The sequence below is a fragment of the Sturnira hondurensis genome, unplaced genomic scaffold (assembly GCF_014824575.4).
Source record: "Sturnira hondurensis isolate 20B ecotype Veracruz unplaced genomic scaffold, ASM1482457v3 Scaffold0003801, whole genome shotgun sequence".
In the NCBI taxonomy this organism is placed as follows: Eukaryota; Metazoa; Chordata; class Mammalia; order Chiroptera; family Phyllostomidae; genus Sturnira; species Sturnira hondurensis.
In genome coordinates this window covers 1,545,642-1,568,719 of record NW_028076432.1, presented here as the reverse complement: position 1 = coordinate 1,568,719, position 23,078 = coordinate 1,545,642, and the positions used below count along the sequence as shown (strand labels likewise).

The 23,078-nt window shown below is 39.7% G+C and overlaps 1 protein-coding gene and 1 pseudogene across 2 annotated transcripts in view; both read left to right on the top strand.

The window, feature by feature from the left end:
* SYT1 (synaptotagmin 1) overlaps positions 1–23,078 on the top strand; it is a 440,827-nt gene that overhangs the window by 367,660 nt on the left and 50,089 nt on the right. The window lies entirely within an intron of this gene.
* LOC118984706 (coiled-coil-helix-coiled-coil-helix domain-containing protein 2-like) lies at positions 14,945–15,605 on the top strand (annotated as a pseudogene).

Sequence of the window (23,078 nt, the reverse complement as noted above, 5' to 3'; positions counted from 1 at the left end):
CTCCTGAGAAAAGAAATGCATTTAATTCTAGTGTTCCTGTCATGTTTCTGACAATTTACACCCTCATTTTCAGTTCTGCAATTACAATTTAGTAAGTGGTTCTCAGACCCAATAACCATATCAGCAGAGAATTTTTTAGCAAGTTAATAAAAATGCAGGCAAGACAAAGGGATAGGCTTGAAATAACAAATCACTTGATTGCTTAATTAGGTTAGCGAGATTGCCACGGAATAAAACCCTGTCGTTTTTAAAACCTCAGTTAAAAGTATTTCTGGGTAATAACATGTATATTTTCAAGAAATAAAGAAAATCGGCCTATTGAAGGTCACCAAAGGTGCCAGCCCTGCACCGTTCCAAGTAGTCTTCTAAGAACCCTGAAAACACATAAGGGTTTTGTCAATCATTTTAAAATCTGGAAGAGCAGTCTAAGCTACCCAATACAATAGTTCTCCCCTTAGCCGAGGTCTTGCTTTCCAAGATTTCAGCTACCTGTGGTCAACAGTCTAAAAACATTAAGTAGAAAATTCCAGAAATAATTCATAAATTCTACATCCCAACATTCAGAGTAGCCTGAAATCTCACACCGTCCCACTCTGTCCTGCCCAGGATGTGACTCACCCCTTTTTGTCCAGAGTCTCCACGTTGTATATACTACCCACACATTAGTCACTCAGTCACCATCTAGGTTAACAGATTGGCTGTCCCAGCATCGTAGTACTTGTGGTCCAGTAACTCTAATTGTACTGAATGGCCCTGAAGTGCAAGGGTAGTAATGCTGGCAATTTAGACACTCCAGAGAGAAGCTGTAAAATTCTTTCTGTAAATGAAAAAGTATGTATGTATAGGGAAAAAACATAGTATATTTAGGATTTGGTACTGTCTGTGGTTTCAGGCATCCATTGGGAGTCTTGGAATATATTCTCTTATATAAGGGAGATTACTTTAAGTAATCTTAAAGTAATCTTACTTTAAGTTCACATAAAGATTCCTGGTGTTTTAGGGAAAGTCCTAATTAGCCCAAACTTTTGGGTTGGTTGAACTGTTTATTTCCAAGCTCGGTAGCAAACCCAAGGAAAACTGATTTCTAATAAACCTCTCTGCTGTGTCTTTTGCCTCTTACTATAGTAATCATGGATATGTTTGCATACTGAAACATCATCTAATAGAACTCCAACTCTGAGAGACATGTTTACTAAGAGAATATTAAAATTACCCAAACAAAAATATAAAAAATAACTTGCTCTTATTGAGGGTTTCTAACTTCCACTCATTGTGCTTAATACTTTACGTGTATTATGGCATCTTATTGTCACAACAAACCTGAGATGGGTATCACTTACCCCACTGGGTAAATGGTTGGGGAAACAGACCGGAATTAGCTAAAACACTTGCCAAGTTCATGCCAGAGTAAATGATTGCACCAATAACCCACATCTTGTCTTTTCACGCCACTAGGATCATGTTTTCTGATTTGAGAATCTCAAAGTCCCTTCCAGAAAACATTGTGACCTTTTTGGAAAACTTCTTTAAGAATTGACCTATGTTACTTAAAAAGATTCTATTTGCTCTGAATGTTAACCTAAGATTTTTAACTCAAATCTTGGCCTTCAACACTCCTTCAATGCCCCCTAAAAAAAAGGAGTAACACAGCTGTCATTTAGATCTTTTGAAAAAATATAAACAACAGGAAGTAATTAGCATACTCTGAAAGACAGAAAGGATTGGGATTTCAGAGAGACCTTTTGGCAAAGATCCAATTTGAAGTGCATTCCTGGAACATATTTATTCACATTTATATCTTATCCAGTCAGCCAATCAGCAAAAATCTACAAGCACCATCTCTCTGCCTGTGCCTGAGGTCAAGCAAGTGCTTCCCTAAAAATGGAAAGGGCTCGGTGGCAGATTAGAAGTTCTCCTTGCAATTCCCCAAGAGGGATTTTGTAAAAGACTCTCCTCTCAACTTCATTATCTCTTAGAAATACCTACTTAGTGCCTTTTTCCTTCTCAAAACCCCAAATTCCCTAGTCCTGCTTGCGCAACCCTGTATGCAGCATCCCAAAGGTAGAGAGAGGAGTGTAACTTGTGTCCCAGAATGTGACTCACACCCAGAATGTGTCCTCTACCCACAGAAGAGGAGTAACACCAATGTGTAATATTATACAGCAGAAGTAACTGCTAGCTTACTCGGGTGCTGGGCTCTGTGATAAATACTTGACAAGTTTTGCCACAGCCAATTCCTATGACATTGCTAGGAAATGTATCTCTCAATATCAACATTTTCCAGTTGCAATAACTATAACTTATGGACCTAAGGCATCTAAAGCCCCTGCCCTTAACTACTATATTTTCTCTCAGGATTTAATAGTTGCCATTTCTTGAAAAATTAAAGATCGGTGGCCTACATTGAATCACAATACTGTTACTCTGAATTCCCTAATTTCAACTTTAAAATGCAGCAGTTTCTATCTTTGGGATTATACTTACATTTCCTTTGCTCTCCTCAAAGGAAACTATTCTCTGTTCAAAGGTAAAACTGTATACCTAAACTTTGTAAAACTCTGTAGTTGAGACTCTCTCAAGTTCCTGTGGAATCAGATAATTCTTATCAAATCTCCTTGGAGATAAACGGACCACACGGTTACAAAGTACAAGTAACGGCACTGCATTGAAATGCAGGGGGGTTTCTTTGTACTGACTCCCCATCTGAGACTCAGCATGGCAGGGGGCTGGAAGGATTTGAATTCTGAATTTCTGTTAGAATAACATCTACCAAGAACAAGCCCTGATTGTACTACTTGTTCCTGTAGAGAAGAATGAGGAGCTTATCATGCAGGTCTTTGTCGAGATAATGCCTACACCTGTTGTCAGGCTAAAGCTGTAGACACTTCTGGATGAAATGCGGTCTGCTGTGTGCAGGTTAGGGAGCAAGGTTGAGCTACAAACTGCTTGGAAGCAAGCTGATTTAAGGTTGCCATGGCAAAGCAAAACCGACAATGAGAAGCTTTTACATTAATATTTTCTAAGTCCTGTTATGATAGGATTGTTCAGCCAACGGACATCTTTTTGTACTTCCACTGACATGCCCAGATAAAATAATGAACACTAATTACAGAGTATTATAATGATTTCTGGGCTTTGCCTCGGAGGGGCGTATATCTGGCGAGGTAATTACTTCTCTGACAGATAGGTGTTTACAGGAGAATTGAGGATGATGAGTCTAGTTTATTGCCTGCTGATGAGCCCACGGGGGAGGAAGGTCACGAGGAATGCTTATTAAGACCATTTTAGTCAACTGTTCTTCAATCAAAATCAAGGTACCCACCCCCAGTTTTGGTTTTAAGAAGTACTTCTAATGGAAATGACACACTGTTTCTCAGTGGTGGATGCCTGATACTTCAGGGAAGTGACTAAGTGATAAGAATCTGTTCTCAGTTTGAAATGGAAGCTTGCATTTCCTAAAAATATGACTTTGCCTACGGTGCTCTAAAGTTCATTCCTAGTACAAAAAAGAGGGCCAGATATTTTTATTACCCTTACGTTCCTTGAGAGATTATTTTTCCCTTAGCTAATTTATATTCAAATTCCTAATGATTCCAGACAATTGAAGTTACTCTGACCCCAGGTAATTCTTTTCAGTAGCCTTTTAAAAATATTTTTTATTTTAAATTACAGCTGATGTACAATATTATTAGTTACAGGGATGTAACTCCATGATTAGACATTTATATAACCTATGAAGTGATTGTGTCAATCTAGTACCATCGGACACCATATATGGTTATTACAATATTATTAACTATATTTCCTAGGACGTACTTTACATCCCCATGACTACTCTGTAACTACTCATTTTTACTACTTTTTAAAACAGCTTTATTTTACTTTTCCCATTCCCATTTAGCCCTCCTACACTTCCTCCCTGCCGCCGCCCCCACCCCGCAGTCACCAGTTGCTGTCCCCTCCCCTCTTCCACCCAGGGAATTTATTCTCAAAAGTGAGGGCACCCGTGCCACATCGCCTGGAGGAAGGCATCCCCTTCCCCACTTCCTGAGTGACTTTGCCGGGAAGAGGGGGTGGTACTTCTCCCCACTTGTTGTTTATCCATAGATAGTAAAGGATCTATTGAAGGGGGGAAAAATGCAAATCAGAGACTTCAGGGCAAAGGGTTGGGGGTAAAAGCTAGCTAAATAAAGCTCTCTCAAAAATTTGAAAATGTTCATGTGTACTGCCCTTCTGGAAATGTCCTGTCTTATTAAAATGATACGCTTTCAATGTCCCCCTTATATTCAATTTTCAAAAAATGACATTGTGTCAGCACTTTCCCCCGAACCCCCCTGCAAGTATAAAGATTCAAAGATAAAAAATAGGTTTATATCTTTCAAACTAAATTATGGCAAATTATTGTATTCCAAATACTGAGTAGTGATCCCTGGGTTTGATGAAATACAAAGTCACAGTATCATTCACTCTTCAGGTTACTAAACAAATTCAGATACTGTTCATAAAATAAGATTCCCTCCGAGGACTCTGTGTGGTGTTTGGTGCTATAGATAATCTAGGATCACTTTCCATGTCTTCTAAAAATGCTCTAAGGGAAATGTATCCACGCCAAATACAGGTATTGGAACATTGACTTCTGGCATGACAGACGTCCTTATATGCTTTGTAGAACAGACTGTATTTCTATTTCGCCTCTAACTATAGATACTTTGATCCTGCTCAATACGGTATAATAACAAAATTCAGAGAGTATTGACACTTATTTAAGACACAGGGGTTTTTTTTCAGTGTTTTTCGAACCACTCCCCCCCTCCACCAAAAAAAATGGTTTGCTTCTCTTTTACATAAGGTTTGCTGTGTCCCTTGTAGAATTTACCGAGTTAAACTAAACACACAGTGGAATGATCAGAATTTAATTGGGTTTATTTGTTGTTCAGTTTCTTCCCTCTTACAAAGGAGTGAATCCCTAGATTACTCACAGACACGTGAAAATTTTAAAGAGAAACTACAGAGAGGAATTTGTTAATCACGTAAAGCACCTGTGCTTTTCCAAAAGCCGCAAATCATTCTTTGTCTTTATTATGATGAGTTAACAAGATGAATTCATCTCTAGAACTCTATAAAAACTAAAATGTGATAAATGGCCCCAAGAATATAAGCCCCCCATGGTTCATACTGGTTATTTAGAAATTCTCTGGGGAAACCCAAATCTTCACAGAGGTATTTCTTCGTCCTAATTATTCAACGAGAGGATTTAGTCTCCTCAGGAGAACTGAATACTGAGGGTAGGCTCAGAGCTGATCGTGTTAATCCGTAAGATTTTTCATAAATAAAGGAAACTGAGTTTTAGTAATTGAAGCAAATTTTCCATGTGTGTCATGTTTTTGTATTTCAGTAGGCGCTGACCTGTACGATACACACAGCAACTGGAGGAAAGTTCCTCCTTTTGAAAATACCCACCAGATTTAAGTATTGCTATTTACCCTAATGAACTTTTAAGAATATGCTCATTGCGATTACTATACAAGTTTTTGTGTAAAGGTGTCTAAAACATATATTTTATATCAAAGATATAAACCAAATTTTATATGATTATAACTTTAATTTTTCAGTGACAGCTGACATTAATTTCAGGCGTACAACCAGTGATTGGACATTTGCATTACCTTACAAAGTAATCACCCCAGAATTGTAACAGTACCCATCTGACACCATACATAGTTATTACAATATTATTGACTATGTTCCTTATGGTCTACTTTACAGTCCCCTCTTATTATAACTGGCAATTGGCACATTTTAATCATTTTCACCTTATTCACCTTTCCCTCGATCCAAAATCATCTTCTATAATTCTCTAACACTTGGGTATCAACCAAGACTTATTTAGCATTTTCATATTAAAATAAGTGTAAATTTGTCATCTACAGGTACCCATAACCAAAGTAGCCTATATTTGAACTAGCTATAAGAATGTTTAATATTCAGCTTAACATTGGCATGTAAAATTTGTGAGTTCAACAGAAACAATTTTTTAGTCTCTTTATACTTCCTAACCATAAGGACTATAGACAAAAATACTATGGCACTGAGGTGAATGACTGTTTTGACCAAACATTTCTGACACTCTCCTGGGAGATCTGAAACACCATGTATTTAGAGCTGTTATGACGATTTTAATTTATAGTTCCATCATTTCAAGTTTTAAGAAGCACATCAGCAAAAAAGAATAAAAGTTGATTCGTATTGTTGGCAGATGTGAGAAGACATCATCACTTATCATATGAAAGCCTTAATTGGCTTTCTCTTGAATCACACAGACATTATGTTCCTGATCTATTTAAAAAGGGGTATTTAATACCCAGATCTTTCAGTTATTGTTGATTGTTTTCTCTTTTCTGATAACATTCCCAACCAAGCAATTTGTAAGAAAGAGCAGACGCAGAGGGGTCTGGTGAGGTATCATTCGGTTTCCATGTGGAACAAGCTACAAGCTTGTTCAAGAAAAGGGTTTTCTCAAACAAGCAAGCAAAATATAACAGAGACACTGAAATAGAGAACAGGGGGACAGTGACCAGAGAGGGGAGGGGAGGGAATTTCAGGGGGAAAAAGGGAAGGATTTACAGGAATTAGTATAAAGGACACATGGACAACAACTAAGGGGGGTGGAAAAGGGAGGGAGGTGGGGAGCACTGCGGGGGTGGGCTGGGATGGGAGTAAAAGACAGAAAACTGTACTTAAAAAACAAATAAATAAAAAATAAAGAAAATAAAAAGGCAAAAAGAAAAAGAAAAGGGTTTTCTGAACTCTACAGAGATGAAGACTATATAATCAGTTATTACAAATGAATTCTCAAGATTGTGTATGTCACCTATTTTTTATTTTCTTGTGGATGCTCAATCAAGGTTTATATATATTCATTGATTTTTCGAGTCTGATTAGCTTTAAAAAACAACTTGAATCTTTATGCTCATTCCCCCCAAAATATTACCCACAATTAACATTAAAGTCATGATACCAAAATGATTGCTGGCAGGGCCGAATTTACGAGTCAAATACTCTCAGGGCAAAATTACAAACCCGACTACGCATGCAGGTATGATGGGTTTCAGGATAAATTGGTGTATTTGACCAAAGTTAGCGATTTGAGGGGGGGCATCAATTGACTGTAGGAATAAATATGATTATCTGTTTTTTTAAAGATTTTATTTATTTATTTATCTTTAGAGGGGAAGGGAAGGAAAGAAGGAGAGAAGTATCAATGTATGGTTGCCTCTCGTGCGTCCCCTGCTGGGAACTGGCCTGCAACCCAGGCATGTGCCCTGACTGGGAATCGAACCATGATCCTTTGTTTCACAGGCCCTCACTCAGTCCACTGAGCTACACCAGCCAGGACTGATTATCCATTTTTTAATTCAGGAAATTGTGTTATTATGTGAACATACTAAGTGAAGGGAAAAAAGCCGTGAAAGAATGTGCCACCGGTGTCCGATGAAAACATACACAGCAATACACAACTCTCCAAAGATCACTTCCTTTTCCTGGTTTTGACAGTTAACTGGATAAAGTGGTCTATCATGAAGTGGACATGCCAGAAAAATCCTTTAGTCAAAAGGAAGACTTTGTTATGGGAAACGCAGGTTAGCTCAAGATTAAGGTAGTACAGGTGACAGTCATTGCCTGTGATCTCTAATACTGTTCTCTTGGAGTCAAAACTGCTGCGATACACAACAGTGTCAAGTCCTGGGCCTTGGATGAACTCCTAAGGGTTGCCTAGTCCATCACCTTGCTGTTAGATACAACTGCTTTAGACCATTCCCCAAGGAAGGTACCATATCCCTCTGCGGAAAAGAAATTGGATTCTTGACGAACAAAACTAGGTATTTATATCTGTTATACACATATACTGCTACTATAGATATTTGATATGTGTATAACATAACAGATACATGTGTAACACTTAACAGATACATTTGGAAATAATAAATTTCCAACCAAAAAATGTTCACAAATATAATATCAAGTTTGTCTTCAATGGTTTCTTTCCTTCCCATTTTATTCTTTTGTTGTCTACTGTGTAAGTTATCTTCCATACCCATTGTGCTTTATTAAAAATGTTAATACTCTCCATTCCTGGAATTTCCCGGTGTTTGGATCTTTAAATATCTATTACAAGCATAATCTCTGTAACCGACTAATGATTCACAACAATTCTCCAGTTAGCAGTTGCCAGACACCCATGCCAAGAGTCTCACACATCCCTAGGTCTGTAGGTAGTCCCGCAACATGCTCGCACTCGCTTGGTGCCCCCGTCACTCCCTACCTCGCTTCTCCTGATGCCTTCCTTGCACACAGTCAGCATTTCCACAGATCTGCACCCGTCCTATTCTTCTTGCTTTCCCTCCCAATACTAACCTTCCATGCGTGAAAGACATTCTACTGGAAGAATGACCTACTGCAGCATTTTATAAAGTCATTTTAAACACATTTGACATAAAGATGCCTGCCCGGTCCCCTGCCTAGAGGGGATAAAGGAAATGAGTTTGAAGTCAAAGACATACATATCATTGCAAGTCCCGATCATGGCTAAGTTTTTAACATGTCTTTATCTTACATTCATTTCAGCGCTTCTGCTGTCTCCATTCTCCCACCCTCCTTGTAATTATTTGAATATTTTATTTAATGGGTATCCCTTATCAAAGGAATAGTTTTGCCCATGTTATATACTTTTGCTTGAAGACACAGTAATTTTCAGGGACAGCAGTCGCCCAGAGAAGCAACTGGGAATCTAGTGATAATTCATAAGTAAAGACCTGCCTCTTTTTTCTGTGTCAGATAAGTTTGCTGGAGAGGGCACAAAACTGAGTTGCAACTGCACCATAATCCAAACCATAACCATGGGCAAGTCACATAATTTGTCCAGGCATCCATCTGATGAAAAAAATTAAACTATTTGGCATCTAAGGCCTCTTCCTTCCTTAAAAACCAATGATTCTATTATTTTTTAATTAAGTAAGGTTTATAAGGCTAGCCTCTCAAAGGAAATTGCTGTAAAAATTAAAAATTATGATGAAGTATTTCAACCATGAAGCTATTTAAATGTCAGAAATGTGGATATTTTGGGAATATTTCTAGCCAGTCATAATCACTGCTTTCTTATTCTATGTACATTTGATTAAAGATGATACACAAGTAAAATTTTCTTTTTATATGTATTCTATTGGCGATGCCAGTTAAAATTTAAATTGCTTATTTTAAAAGTTGTTTATAATGTCAATGCATTCTTAAATGCTTAAATGATAGTTGCTAGGACAGAGGCTAAAATGCCAATAAATGGTCTTAGGAGTTTCTGTAATATCTAATTATGTATAGATCCAGACTATTCATGCTTGGCATAGAAGTAACTGCTAAAAATTAGAATGGCCTGACCAATACATGCAATTAAGTGGACAATTTTAACCCTTTTCTTAGGAAATGGCCTTTTATTATGAGCATTTTTAAGTGATACATTTAATCCAAAATCTTTGACACTTCCTGAAGACCATTAAGTTCTCAAACACTTAATTTCATTGTCACCATCACACTAAAGAACCTCTACATTCTTTGTCACTAATTTCTCTTGCACTGCATTGTATGAAGATTTAAACGTGTGTGTGTGTGTGCATGCACGCACAGAGGGGTGGGGGCGGTCAACGGAGGTGTGCAGAAAATGCTTGCAGGGATCGCGTACTGTTTCTCCCGTTCCTTGGTCACTGTCTCACAACACCAGTACCTTGACCTGCGCCCTTTCTCTCTCCAGCACATACACATGCACACTTCGTCATGCTTCTTTCAGAACAAAAACAAAGAAAACCTGATGATTTCAGGGAAGGATTATATACTTGAAACAGTATGAATTTTGTAGCAGTGGAAACTTTTAAGGAGTGTTTTCATGTTCTAGTCACAGGAAAACTTATGGAAGAAGCAGGTATTTTAAATCCCAATTTCCAGGGCTAACTATAGTATAGAAACTATTATACAAGGATATGATCCATACATACATGACCTCAGCCCTCTTTTGCTAAGTCGGTGATGCATCTAAGTGCTATTGCTTAACAAACTCCAAGAGCACTCCTCTTAGAGTGCCATTAAGGATATGTATCTACAATGCTCGAAACCCGATTATCCTATAATGTTCAGAAAAATATTCTTCGTAAGTAGATTTATCCCATTTCTTCATTACTCTCCATGACTATCTGCTTCCAACAGAATTGTATATAATCAAGTTATTCTCATTCACATTTATAAGCCCTGATAAAAAATGTGGAAATATTAGTTTTCTGACTCAAAGCACATTTTGAATAGACTGTAGAATATCTTACTAATCAAATCTTTTAGCAACACAAATGTCAGCCATAGTTTTTGTATAAAGGCATTGAATTCATCATATTGTTAAATTCTAATACAAGCTACCTATATTTTTCCCAGTATTGTGTCCTACAATAGACCAAATAAACTCTAAATTAAATAAGACAACCAATGAAAACTAAGAACATTTGTTAACTTAAAGTAATTTAAAACACAGCCATTAGCTAAGTGCTCGCTGTATCAGGCACTAAGTGCCCATCTCATCCTCTGAGGTAGGTATTGTAATTATCACCATTTTGCAGATAAGGAAACTGAAACTTTATGAGCTTAAATAATAGCCCATAAATTCTAGTTCCACCTCTATAATTAAGTCATTTGTCTGGTTCTGAATCACTGTCCTACACTGCCCTGTGGCAGTATACTTACTTACATTTGGGTGTTCTTTGCTTTGTTACCGTAAAAATGCAGCCACCCATCTTAATCATTGAAAAGACTTGACTCCAAGTTCTAGCACGTGTAATAGCATGCAATTTTCAGTGTGACTCTGGAAGTATCCAAGAATATTTTGCTCAATTTCCAAGCTCTTCCAGTTGCATTCAAACTCTTCAATCTGCTCCACTCCCACTCCTCAGTGCAGATTACGTCACTAGGGGCAAGGCGATAATCCTTACTTTCAATATCGGTCACCGTCACTAGGCCCAGTGGTTCAACAGTTGTTCTCAGTCCCTGGAGTGCATTACCAGTTCCTGGGATACTTGTTAAAAATGCACATGCCTGGTCTGTCCCAGTGATCTGACTCGGTATATCGGGCATAAGGACTCAAGTATCTGCATAGTAACAATCCTTGGTTATTCTGATGCAAAATCCTTGAGAAATCACCCTCTGGAGTACAGCTTAAAGATGCACAAGAAAAACGAAGGGCAACAGTGGTTTCTGAACACAGAGTAAAAGAAGTTTTCAAAAGTTCCTTCTCAGTTCTGAATTGTATATACTTAGCAATTCCAGAATCATGCTTAGAAATTTTCAAAAGTTCCCTGGGAATGAAAAAACCTAATGTAATGAAGAATGACACAGTCCATAGATCATTAGTTCCAAAGCATGTATTTGGGACATGGCCAAGAGCTAACGTGGCCGGTTTTTATTATTTCATCAGTGTGGAAAAGATGCTGCCGAGAGCAGAGAGGACGTTATCTTTCGTAGTCACTGAGACCGAGTTTGTAGTCAGTCCCCCACCAGTTATGAGTAGATGGTAAGAATTACACATGATTACACCACTTGGGAAAGTGAAAGAAGAAACAGATGGGTTGTTTTTATTCAGGATGGTTGATTTGTTGTGATCAGAAACCAGAGGATCTAAAAATACCAGGGAGCACAAACCTGCATGTGAGGCGTGGGAGACAATGGGCAGCAGACCTCCATGTCACCACTGACAAGGAGGCCACGTGGCACAGCCAGGTCTGCAAGCCGTGTAGAAAACACTGGTCCCCTGTGGGAAGCTTTCCCAGTTGTACACGTCTTAAACTCTTACTCAGAATGCATCACATCCACGTCACATGAACAGCACACGTCCCCACAAAAACCATAAAACATGCTCTGTGAAGAGTAGGTATCAACAGATGCGTGAGACGGGACAGCCTGCTAGGACTCCGCGTCTCTCCAAGGAAGGACAGGCTAGGTGTTGGTTTGTGAAAGTATCTCTGTGGCTGCTGTATTTTCAATCTCCTAAAATATATGTTTAATATACCCTAAATAGCCAAGTTTCCACGGGATCACTTTGGAATATTTGAAAATAATCACAAATCATTTTCTAAAAAATGTTTTCGTTTCCTAGCATACCTACAAAAGCCACATCCACTTTTTGCATTGTGAAAAACTACAACATGAAAAACAATATACACCGATGTCATAATCTATAATAAAACTCTTAGCTGGACAAAGATTATATAAGAATGACAAATAATACAGATTGCTGGTATGTAAGGGAGAATATACAGTGGTTTACAGCAAATGAGAACAGGAAGATGGAGGATAATTCTTCGTTTCCACTTGACCCCACCTTGGCATATACTTTACTGGGAGTATAAGAGATGAAAAATACAGAAAGAATATCAAGAGGCAAACCAATTTAAGCTGCTGCAAAATTTAAAAGAAATATATGGCTTATATACATAAAATAGGGATGATTCTGTCAGTTTAATCAAGATTAATGCAGTTCAGTTAATAAAGAAATCTGAGTAAATCTATTCTAACCATGTCTAGATGGGCAATCCTAAAAGCATATTTTTAGACATCTCTGCCAGCCTCCTTCCAACTTCCCCCTGCCTATCCCTCTCCAATTCCCTCTGACCTTTGGGGTGGGAACAGACTGAGCAAATTCACCAATATTAACCACTCCCCAAACCCAGGTATCTCTATTCTGTTCCATTCTGGGAGAGTGAGGACCAGAAACAGCTGCCATTTCCATGTATACCTGGTTTCAGACTAACCTGAAACTACCACAGGAACTGCACTGAACAGGCAATATGTTATTTGGCTGCTATCTGCTCTAATGCGTTAGCATTATTTAATATGCTTTAGCAATATTATTTAAAATCAGACAAAATATATAAAGTGTTCATGCAGCTCAAAAAGCTGGGCGATAAGCACATGGTAAACACTAGGGGAATGTAGCTAGGTATTCATTTGAATTGCAACAGACCAACAAATGTGAATATGATTTGGGATATCACAGAATCAGTTGTTAAAATGGAAGTAATATTGCTTTTCCTGGGAAGTAAAAATGGAAAACAGTGAAAATGCACCTAGAAAAAATTGCAAGGAGAAACTCAGTGTGTCAGGTTTCACCTGTGTAGGCAACTGCGACACACTGATAAAGATAGATTCCTGCGAGAGTATAAGAACAGTCTGCAGGATGACTCACTTTCTGATGAGCCCATTTGAACTCCGAATGATCAATACCAATCAGAAGCTGATGACACTCAATCCACCCCTTATTCTCATGTCTCATCCTAGAGGTTGACATTTATTTCAGAATTCATACATTTTTAGAGATGCTTGACTATTGGGATAGAGACTGATCTATTTGGCTTACTTTATGTTAAAAAAAGAACTTGTTTCAGCCCACGTGGATAAACTAATACCTAACTAGAATTCATCAAAATGGGTTTCCACTGCATCGTTTCATAAAAACAGATGATATGTCCTCCCTCTTATTCAAATAAAACATCTGGACCATAAATTTAATCTTACCATTGACATAGCTACACAAAATTGTTTTGCTATTGACTATATTTAGTCACTAAATGAATTAGCCTGTGTACATAAAATTACCTTCATAATTATCAATAGAATTAAGGTTAAATAGATGACTATCATGAGACTCCTAATATTTGAGAACTATTTTTACACACCACACACACTTTATATCATTTTTAAATGCCAAGATGTTTTTAAAGGACCTGCTCCATAGTAGGCATTAAACACATGTGCCAAATGAATAGGAGGAAAGGAAAGAAAAGGAGGTAGAGGGGAAGACTGATTGGTTATAGAAAAAACAATCAGTCATGTCTGCCTTACGAGAAATTTCTGAGTGATTTAATTGTAGATTCATTAGCAAAATAGAGAGCTCAACATTTATTATAGACTTCAGTGGTAATCTTTGATCCATGAAATAAAGATATTTCTCCTCCTGGGGTATGTGTTGTATCTACTTTATTGCAAATGTTTAATGAAAGGGGAAGGAGAGTGCAGGCACAATAATCAAGGGAGAAAAAAAACAATTTAAGTGGATGCACTGTCAAAGTAAGAATAAAGTAACTTATAGTGAAACTTAAGATGCCGTCATTCCACACTTGGTAAAGAAAACAAATATTCAGAGTTTCCTAAATTACTCCTCAGCAATAAATTCAGGAAGACTTATTTTTATAATCCACAAGATAGCCATTAACTATTTTTGCTATATTGTGTCTGCAAAACACTCAATACTTCGTACACTAAATTAGTTATTGCACCTAAGAGCATAGTGTTTAATTAATGTTCAGATATGAGGTTATCTATAACCACGTCTAAATCCAATGTTTTAATACTTTAGAAACTGATGTATTTGCCCTGGCTGGTGTAGCTCAGTGGATTGAGCATGGGCCTGCGAACGAAAGCATCCCAGTTCAATTCCCAGTCAGGGCACATGCCTGAGTTGCAGGCCAGTTCCCAGCAGGGGACTCACGAGAGGCAACCATACATTGATATTTCTCTCCTTCTCTCCTTCCCTTCCTCTCTAAAGATAAATAAATAAAATCTTTTTAAAAAAGAAACTGAGGTATTTATTACATCAACCGTCTCAGGGTTCAGAGTATGATAACAGATTCCAAGTTAACTGAAAGTGAGCTCTCTACTGATAGCTGGTTTTCCTCTGAGATTACCTTGCTACAGAAAGATTGATGTGGTTTCTGCCCTTAAATGACACTTTGTATTTCACTTAAATACATATTAGGAGATATAATTGATAATTTTGCAGCATATTTAAAGTAAATATTATGTCCAAATCACCTTACAAGATTTTAAAAATACAGATGCCCAGCCTCTAACCCAAGAGAGACAGATGGTTAAAGGTCAAAGGAAGCAATTATTTTTAAAATTTTTCTCAGGTGAGAGTTTCGCACTCACAGATGCAGAGCTGCAACACAGTCACAGTGCCTGTGGAAGCCAAAGCCTCACCTCCCACATGGCCCCTCCTGCCAGCAGAGCACCACCCAGGCCAGCACCCGCAGCTCAGCCACCAGCGCCAGCTCCACCATCTGCTGTGGGCTCATCTGCTGCCGCCCACTGGCAGCCAGGTCTCACGGCCCAGATGGCAGCCACTGCAGCCGGTGTGGCTGTGGGCTCTGCTGTGGGCCACGGACACACACACACTGGGTCATGCCATCACCTGGGGCTTCAGTGGAGGAAGTCATGCTGAGACCTCAAGGCCTGACATCACTTACCAGGAGCCTCAGGGGACTCAGCCTGCATGTCTGCAACAGCAACAGCAGTAGCAGTTTGGTCCTTGCCACTGAGATGAAACAGTTTTTGGAGTGTGCACAGAACCAGAGTGACCTTAAGCTTTATGAGGGTTGCAGTGAGGTGCTGGGACGGTGCAGACTTGCAAATGGATGACCCAAATCAGGAAATTCATATTAAAACCATGGAAAATCATCTCTCATGACCAAGTTAATTTAGTACAAAGATATAACTGATAGCGAAAGTATACAACTACCAGTTAAACCTCTTCTCTACCATTAATAACTTCCTTGCCTCAAAACTGCAATGGAAGAGAGTGCTCTTACTATACAGAAGTTCACTGAGGTGGTATTGAGTCTGGGGCTGGGCAAACGTCTGTATGGCCTCCTTTACAAGCTTTTGTGATGTTACTGTTTGTGAATCAATTAGAATAAAGTGATTTTCTTCCAAAAAATAAATAAGATAAAACTTTCTCAGGTGATACTAATCTAGTACAAAACTAGGTTTAAGGAAGTCATCGTTCTTTCTATGATTGAAAAAGAAAAAGTAGAGTTCGCAGAATAGAAGTTTTATAAATTACAAATCCAGGCTAAGGGACATAATCACAGGTTAAATGGAGCTAACTGTGGTTCACATACTTTGTGTAGAGCTGTCTGAGAATCAGGTTTTTCAGTCTGTCAACCAATACTGGAGTGTTTGTTTAGTAGCAGGCACTATCATATAAATACTGGGAATAGAAAGTTTAACATGAAGAGAGCTTAACACTATGAAGATGACAAATGGAATAAATATTGTAGAGGATGAACGCAAAGATGTGACTTAGTCCTGATGAACAGAGCTATTTGAGAACCTGGAGGGAAGTGTTTCAAGCAACAGGAAGCTAGCGCCAAGGTCCTGAGATAGGAAGAAACTGTATGTCAGAAGAACATCTAAAAGGGTGACATGGAGACCTTAGGGCACCACTGGGAGAATGTGGGGCATTCAGTCTGAGAGGCAGGAAGGCCGGCGTCAGCTCCTGCAGGGGCTTGCCGGTTGTGGGGAGGAGCGTGCATTCCAGCTGCACTGGGGAGCTAGCCATGAAAAGGTTTTAAATGATGAGGAGGTGGCCCACCCACCCTTGGAAATTGCTGCTGTGGTGGCTGGGTGGAAAGTGTCCTGGGGAGGGCGTCAAAACCAGAGGCAGGACCCCCACAGCAGCAACATGACCGTGGCTTGGGGCTGGGATTCTAACTGGCCCTCTGCATGGCACAAATAATGATTCTTCTTCATCATTCTTGTAGGACAAAAACTCCAAACTGCAAAGTCTTACAGACAAGGTGGGGTGGGGTGATGCGCTTCATAGATGGTTCCTTTTCTAAGTGTACCTGATGTTCAGATCCCAGCAGCTTCCGATCTAGGAAAAGCTTGCACAGTGGTTTCTGCTAGCGACGGTAAATTGTCTATCACTATGTAAAGTTGAAATCTCTGACGTTTTTGAGCCTTAGAAATTTTAGTGAGTTTTTAGTCTTGTAACTGAATGAGGTTAGGTTATGTTAACGCTACAAACATTAGATTCTGAATTGCTCTTTGAAGCTGAAAGGTTGATCTTCTAAATCGAATTAATTTCTATATACAAAATGTGTCTCCTGTTACTACCAGTTACATTCCGTTTGTCACTTACTGGGAAAGCAATCAGTATGCAGTGCCGTCTGACCCACAGAACCAAGAGAAAGAATGTCGGGCTGGGAGGGCCCTGGTTTCGGCTTAGGCTGCGCTTCTCTGAACGACCTGGGGAAACCTGCTCCCACTTACCCGTTAGGTAGATAGAACACCAAGGACTAAGCTCCGAGTCCCTGGCAGTTGCTATCTGCTATTTAATGATTGATTTTGTTTTTAAACAAGTACTGTTTTTGAATTCTTGTGTTCAATTCTTAACTTTTGGCTGCGTATTGTCAGCCAACTTAGTTTTCCTGACGAACAGGGACCAGGTGTTGCATGTGACTCGTGTGTCTTAATGCCTTTTATGTTGGGAAGTACGTCACAGGAAGTCAGCAAACACCTGCTGAGCAAACTAACCCTTAGTAGAATAAGTTCTCTCTACTCCAGAGGCCGAGAATAAAATAAAATAGGCCTTAAAATATTGCTGAAATAATGCTACCGCCTATAAATCACACAAGATGTACAATATTTTGTCAACAATAGAGACATATCAAAACATTTCCAAACAAGATTTATTGACGAGGAACATTTTCTGGGAGAACTCATCTAAATTACTATTTCACAAAGAAAAGGTTTAAGTATATGAAATTGGCATGTTTTATACATAATAAAGTTTGAAAAGAAGGGAGAACCTGATACTAGGAAACAAAAAAAACAGTGTTTTCTGTGTCACAGTGATGGCTTCAACCACGTTTTTGTCACAGCCCTTGTAGCCAACCTGTCCGCAGACCCCCACTCCAAATCACCGCCTAGCTCGAGACGGCCAGGCCAAGAACCAGCCCAGTGGGTTAAACTGTGACGCTTCAGAAAGTCCCCTCTGTATCTCTGCCTATTTACTCACTGTTGGCAACCCCAATACAGAGTTCGGTATTGCTGTTCCTGGTCTTCAAAATTCTGTAACCTCGGAATCCTATTATTTCAAAGCTAGAGAATTGGAATAAGGCATGAATGAGAGGGGACTGCTGATCCTTTCCTTGGTCTTTTGAAGTTTTAGAAGATATTTTCATATCGTTATATTTAAGTGCAGTTGGCTATATGACATTGTAACAAGTCGTCTGTGGTATGTTGAATGGGTTTTTCTTGGGGGGGGTGCCTTTTAAAATGTCAAGCATTGTCTTCAGTAGATAATTTGATAAAAGATAAAGTAAAAATTCATGTGATGTTATTTAGAAGTTATACTTAATTTTCTCTAGAGGTCAATTAAAGTGTTAAATATATTGCCAAAAGGAAAAAGTCAAACCTCCATTGGCTTTATTTATCCCAGGAAGAGTCTACATTATTGCATGTACCAAAGAGAAAGCAGAATAGGTCTTATCAAGTGCATTTGATGATTGCTGATGAATTTGTTTTCCATTTTTACACATAAATGACTAAACAGATTAAAATTCTCACATACTAGACCTGGCAGAGTAAAGGAATGGCTTTCAAACCTCGGCATGTCTCAGAACCATCAGTGGTTCTGGTTCAAATGCAGGCGCTGACCCCACCTGGGTGGTGCCCAAGAGTCCGCATTCCTCACAAGTCCCCCGGGGATGCTGGAGCTGATGGTACTGAGGACCACAGGAATGCTTAGCCATCCCCTGCTTTTCTTGAGGAATAATTTTTTTTTTAATTTGAGTATCCATAAGAGAAATGTCTTGAGAAAAGCTTTCATCAATCTTTAACCACACTCCTGTGCAGCTCTGCTGGTCAAACCAAACTGACTTGAATGCAAGCAAAGTGTTTATCTGAGCCTCTTCCTCTCTAAAGCCAAGAAGACTAGAACATACCTGGTCTTTTCTTCTATTCTCAGATCTCCACTTTTCCTCCAGGTATACTAGCCATCCTCCCACTCCTCCATGCATAACTTAACCTTTATCTATTTACAGACATAGAGTGACAATATAGAGAGAAATGGGAAGAGGGATGTAAGGCAAGTTACTGAGTTGAGCCATAATTTCTCTACCAAAACAAGACAATAGCTACTTCTCCCAGCTACTGTTACCCATTAGATGAAATGCTATGTGTATGACATCAAACACAATGCCCAGCACACAGGAAGCCTCCTCTCCCACTGCCTGCAAAATGAGCTTCCATCTTTCTAGAACTTCCAGCTTCTACATGTCATTACATGAATCTCCCTGTCAACTGCGCTTAGTGACACTCTCCCCAAACACCCCAGAGTGTCTCTGGCAGAGAGTGAGAGAATGAAGATGCCACACAGGGCTCTCAGGTTTTCAGAGGGCAGAGGGACACAAGGGAGATGGACGGGTACTTGCCTGAATGACAGGTGAGGACCAGAAGTCAGAGCTACAGAACTTTGTAGCCACTCTCATCCCCTCAGGCTAAATAGGTTTTGCTGCTGGTAGTGGTGCCATCTGACAAAACACACCAGGGGACACCAAGGATACATCGCTAAAAGGCAGGCATTACTTTGTTCACCTATTTGTAACTCACAGCTGTCTGTGCTTATGCTGTGCATCTATGGGACACGCTAGTGTATTCAGTTTCCATGAAGTCCATGCATGAACCTGCAGTAGTCACACCTCCAATCCAAAAGGGGGATAAATACCTTTCTTAGATTTTCATTCACCCTTGAGACAGTATCACAGTAATCTATGGATTCAAGTAATTGGCCCAGCAAGTTTGACGATCACCACAGTAGCAGTTAGGGACATGTCACCCAGGTGCCATCTCTAATAAACAACTTGACCTTGAATAGACTTCAGCAGTTTTTTGCATCTATTACCCTCATCATTGAGGTGAACATAATGCCACATGGCTCATCTACATTTCATCGTTATTACGATATATAACAAATGCTTCAAAAACTCAAACAAGGTCAAGTATAATGCTGGTGGTAAAGTTGACCTAAGTATTATTACCTAGAGTGGAGTCAATTCTCGGCTTCCATGTATACTGTATACCAAGAATGTGCTATTATAGCCCCATAATACCTTCACTTATCATTCACAGAGCTAGTAACATAAACCCCTCTGCTGACACAGCCTGTGACAAAAATCCAGGGTTGCCACTTCTTCCACTTTGTTATAAATGTTTTTTCTGAGTACTTTTCTTACAAGCTTATCTGTGTAAAAAAAACTTCTTTTTTACTTATTTTGTATGTTAATAGGAGATTATCACATGGGAGATAGATATGAAAATAATTAAATAAATTCTTTAGGAAGAAAGAGTAAGCAGGTGGACTTCCTGAGATTTTGCCACAGCACTACCTGCAGAATCAGCACATTAGCTCTCTCAGAACTGTGGAGCCCTTCACAGGACCTTCTGACGTTGGGGTTGGCCCTCCAGCATGAGTCACCCTACTCTCCACCCGTTGCAGGTCCACATAGTAAGAATTCTCTTGCCTGCAAGTGTAGACACCTGTGTGGAGCTGCAATATCGCACTTGGCCAGTAGGGGCTGCCATCCAAACATGGGTGACTTTCCTTCCAGTCTGAACGGAAGTTCAAGGTCTCAAGTTGTGGGAGATAAAATCCGGTTTTCAAATCTGATAAAGTCTTTCACAGCGGTTATCTAGGACTGATCAGTTTGGAAGGCTCTAATTTCTGTTCAGGCTAACTTGAAACAACAAGGCAGCCTGAGAAGCACCCGACTTGCGTGGGCAGCTTACGCAGCAGATTTTCACAGGTGTTTCCTCTGTGCTGCAAACCTCAACAGTCCTCTAGTGTAATCACATCTATGCCGGAGGCGCACAAAACTGCCACCAAAGACGAAAAGAAAGCAAACTCGGTGGAGCTCCCCCCAGGGCTGTTTTGATGTAGAGATCTCTGTGAATGCTCATCAAATCCTCAGTGTGTGAGGTAAGACTTTAGGGAAAGTTAAAAATGAAGGTAATAAGACACCCTATCTACCCACACTGACATATTTGTAAAGCATTCAAAACACTTGCAGGAAATTCCATGCGATACCCCCCCCCCTCCATCATACTAAGGGCCTGAAATAGCTCTTCCAGATAAACCACAGTCCAGATAAACAGTACACACTTGGGCAAAACAGTTTTGTTAGAATATTGACCACCAACAAAACCATTAAAAAAGCAACTCAAAGAATGGTCCCCATGAAGGAGAGCCAGTTAGGTTCTGTTCAAGAGCATTACACCATGAATATGCAATACATCAGAATAGATTATAAAAGGCAGTAAATGATGGGTGTAGAAGAGGAAAGCCAATAAGGTTTGTATTTCCAGTACTTTATTTACTGGAAAATAGTCTCAAGGTTCATCCTCAGGCTTCAGCCAGTAACTGAATGGAAATGAGACCTTGTATGATTAGGACTCTCCAGAGAAACAGACCCAATAGAATGTACATGGGTATGGAGGGAGGGAGAGAAGGAGAGAGAGAGATTTTAAGCCATGGACTCACAGATTTGTGGAGGATGGCAAGTCCAAAAGAGGTCGGCCGGGCAGGAGGCTGGAGACCCAGGACAGGGCTGATCTTGCTGGTTGGGCCCAAGGACAGTCTGCTGGCAGCACTCCATCTGGCTCTTCAGAGGTCAGTCTTTTTATACTGAGGCCTTCGGTTAGCGGAGACCCACCTCGTTTTAACTTAATTACCTATTTAAGGATGTATCACCAAGTACAGCCACATTCCTGTGTACTGGGGCTCAGGACTTCAACACATGAACTGGGGAGAGGGGGACATAATTCAGCCCATTACAGGACTGAATGGATATTATGAATGGGTTGAGATTTAAAAAGAGAAAGAAAGAGATGGGCGAGGTTGGTAAAAGCGCGAGTTCCTTGGCGCAGTGATTCTCAGAGTGTGGTCTCCAGCCCAAGGGCATCAGCAGCACCAGGAAGCTTACTGCATCTGTGAGTGGGCTCAGCCTGGGTTTTAACGAGCCCTCCAGGTGATACCAAAGGAGGCTGAAGTTTGAGAACAACTCCCTTAGAAATTGGTTGATTACAAGAACGAGGTCACCTGAGAAATTTTCCAGCCCACGTAGATCTAAATATTGTTTAACCTCTGTGTTTTCTTTAAATATATAAACTGAATCATATTTTATTAATGGGCCTTGGAATCCATGTTACTCTTACAAATTGAAACAGAAGCGAGAGCTCCGAGGGTAAGCACGGTCCGTAACAGCACTGCCAAGGAGCCTGGCCTCTGAGCACAGATTTCCAACAGGGTAAAAATGAACCTGTGGGTTCGCAATAAAACTAATGTATCAAATACCAGGGCAATTTAATTGCTGTGTCTGGTTGGAAGCCTCAATTACCTTATGCAATTCCCATGAATTGGCAAGATAAATTATAATGGTTGAACTTAGTAAAATGCATGCTATGCTTCTTAAAAATGAAAAACTAGAAATGGAGATGTTAAGTGGTCACTTTTGAGCAAGAATCAAGTTTTTGCTTCCCTTGTCCCCAAACACCTTTTACAGTCTCACACCATTAGCAAATACACTGGCCCACAAAGCTCTGGCCATGCCTCCCACCATACTCTTGGAGAAGCTACACTGAGCATCAGGAGCAAAATGATTGACTTCACTTGTGAGTTATTTCCAAGCCTCATGGACAGTGAGATCTACAAATCAGGATACCTACAACCTGGAGAAGGCAGCTTTATCTGCGGCATATATGCTACGTGGAGGCCAGGTCCATGGCTCTAAAGGTGCCGTTTATGTTCAGGAAGCTTTCCTGCCTTTATCTAGCACAGTTCTCAGAACAAAGATTCAGGTGATGCAGCACACTGCATAATACAACCAGATACGACACTCATAAGCATTTATATAGTATGGGGTAAGAACTGCCCACGCCTTCAGGAAAAAAGATTATTGGTGGAGCCTAACTCTTTATATTGGCTATCAAGAAAAAAAAGGGTTGAGTGGTCCTTTGGATTGGACTTGGATCTGGATATACTTTCTTTGTGACATTCTACCAAATAACTGTAATCTTAACATAGATGGGCACAGCCAATAGGGGTAAGCTTCCGGACTACTTAGAAGTCATAGTATTTCACTGTATCCAGATGGAAGAGAGAGCATTTTCATGCTGAGCAATTATATCAGGTTTATTGATGGAGAAGTTGATGTTTG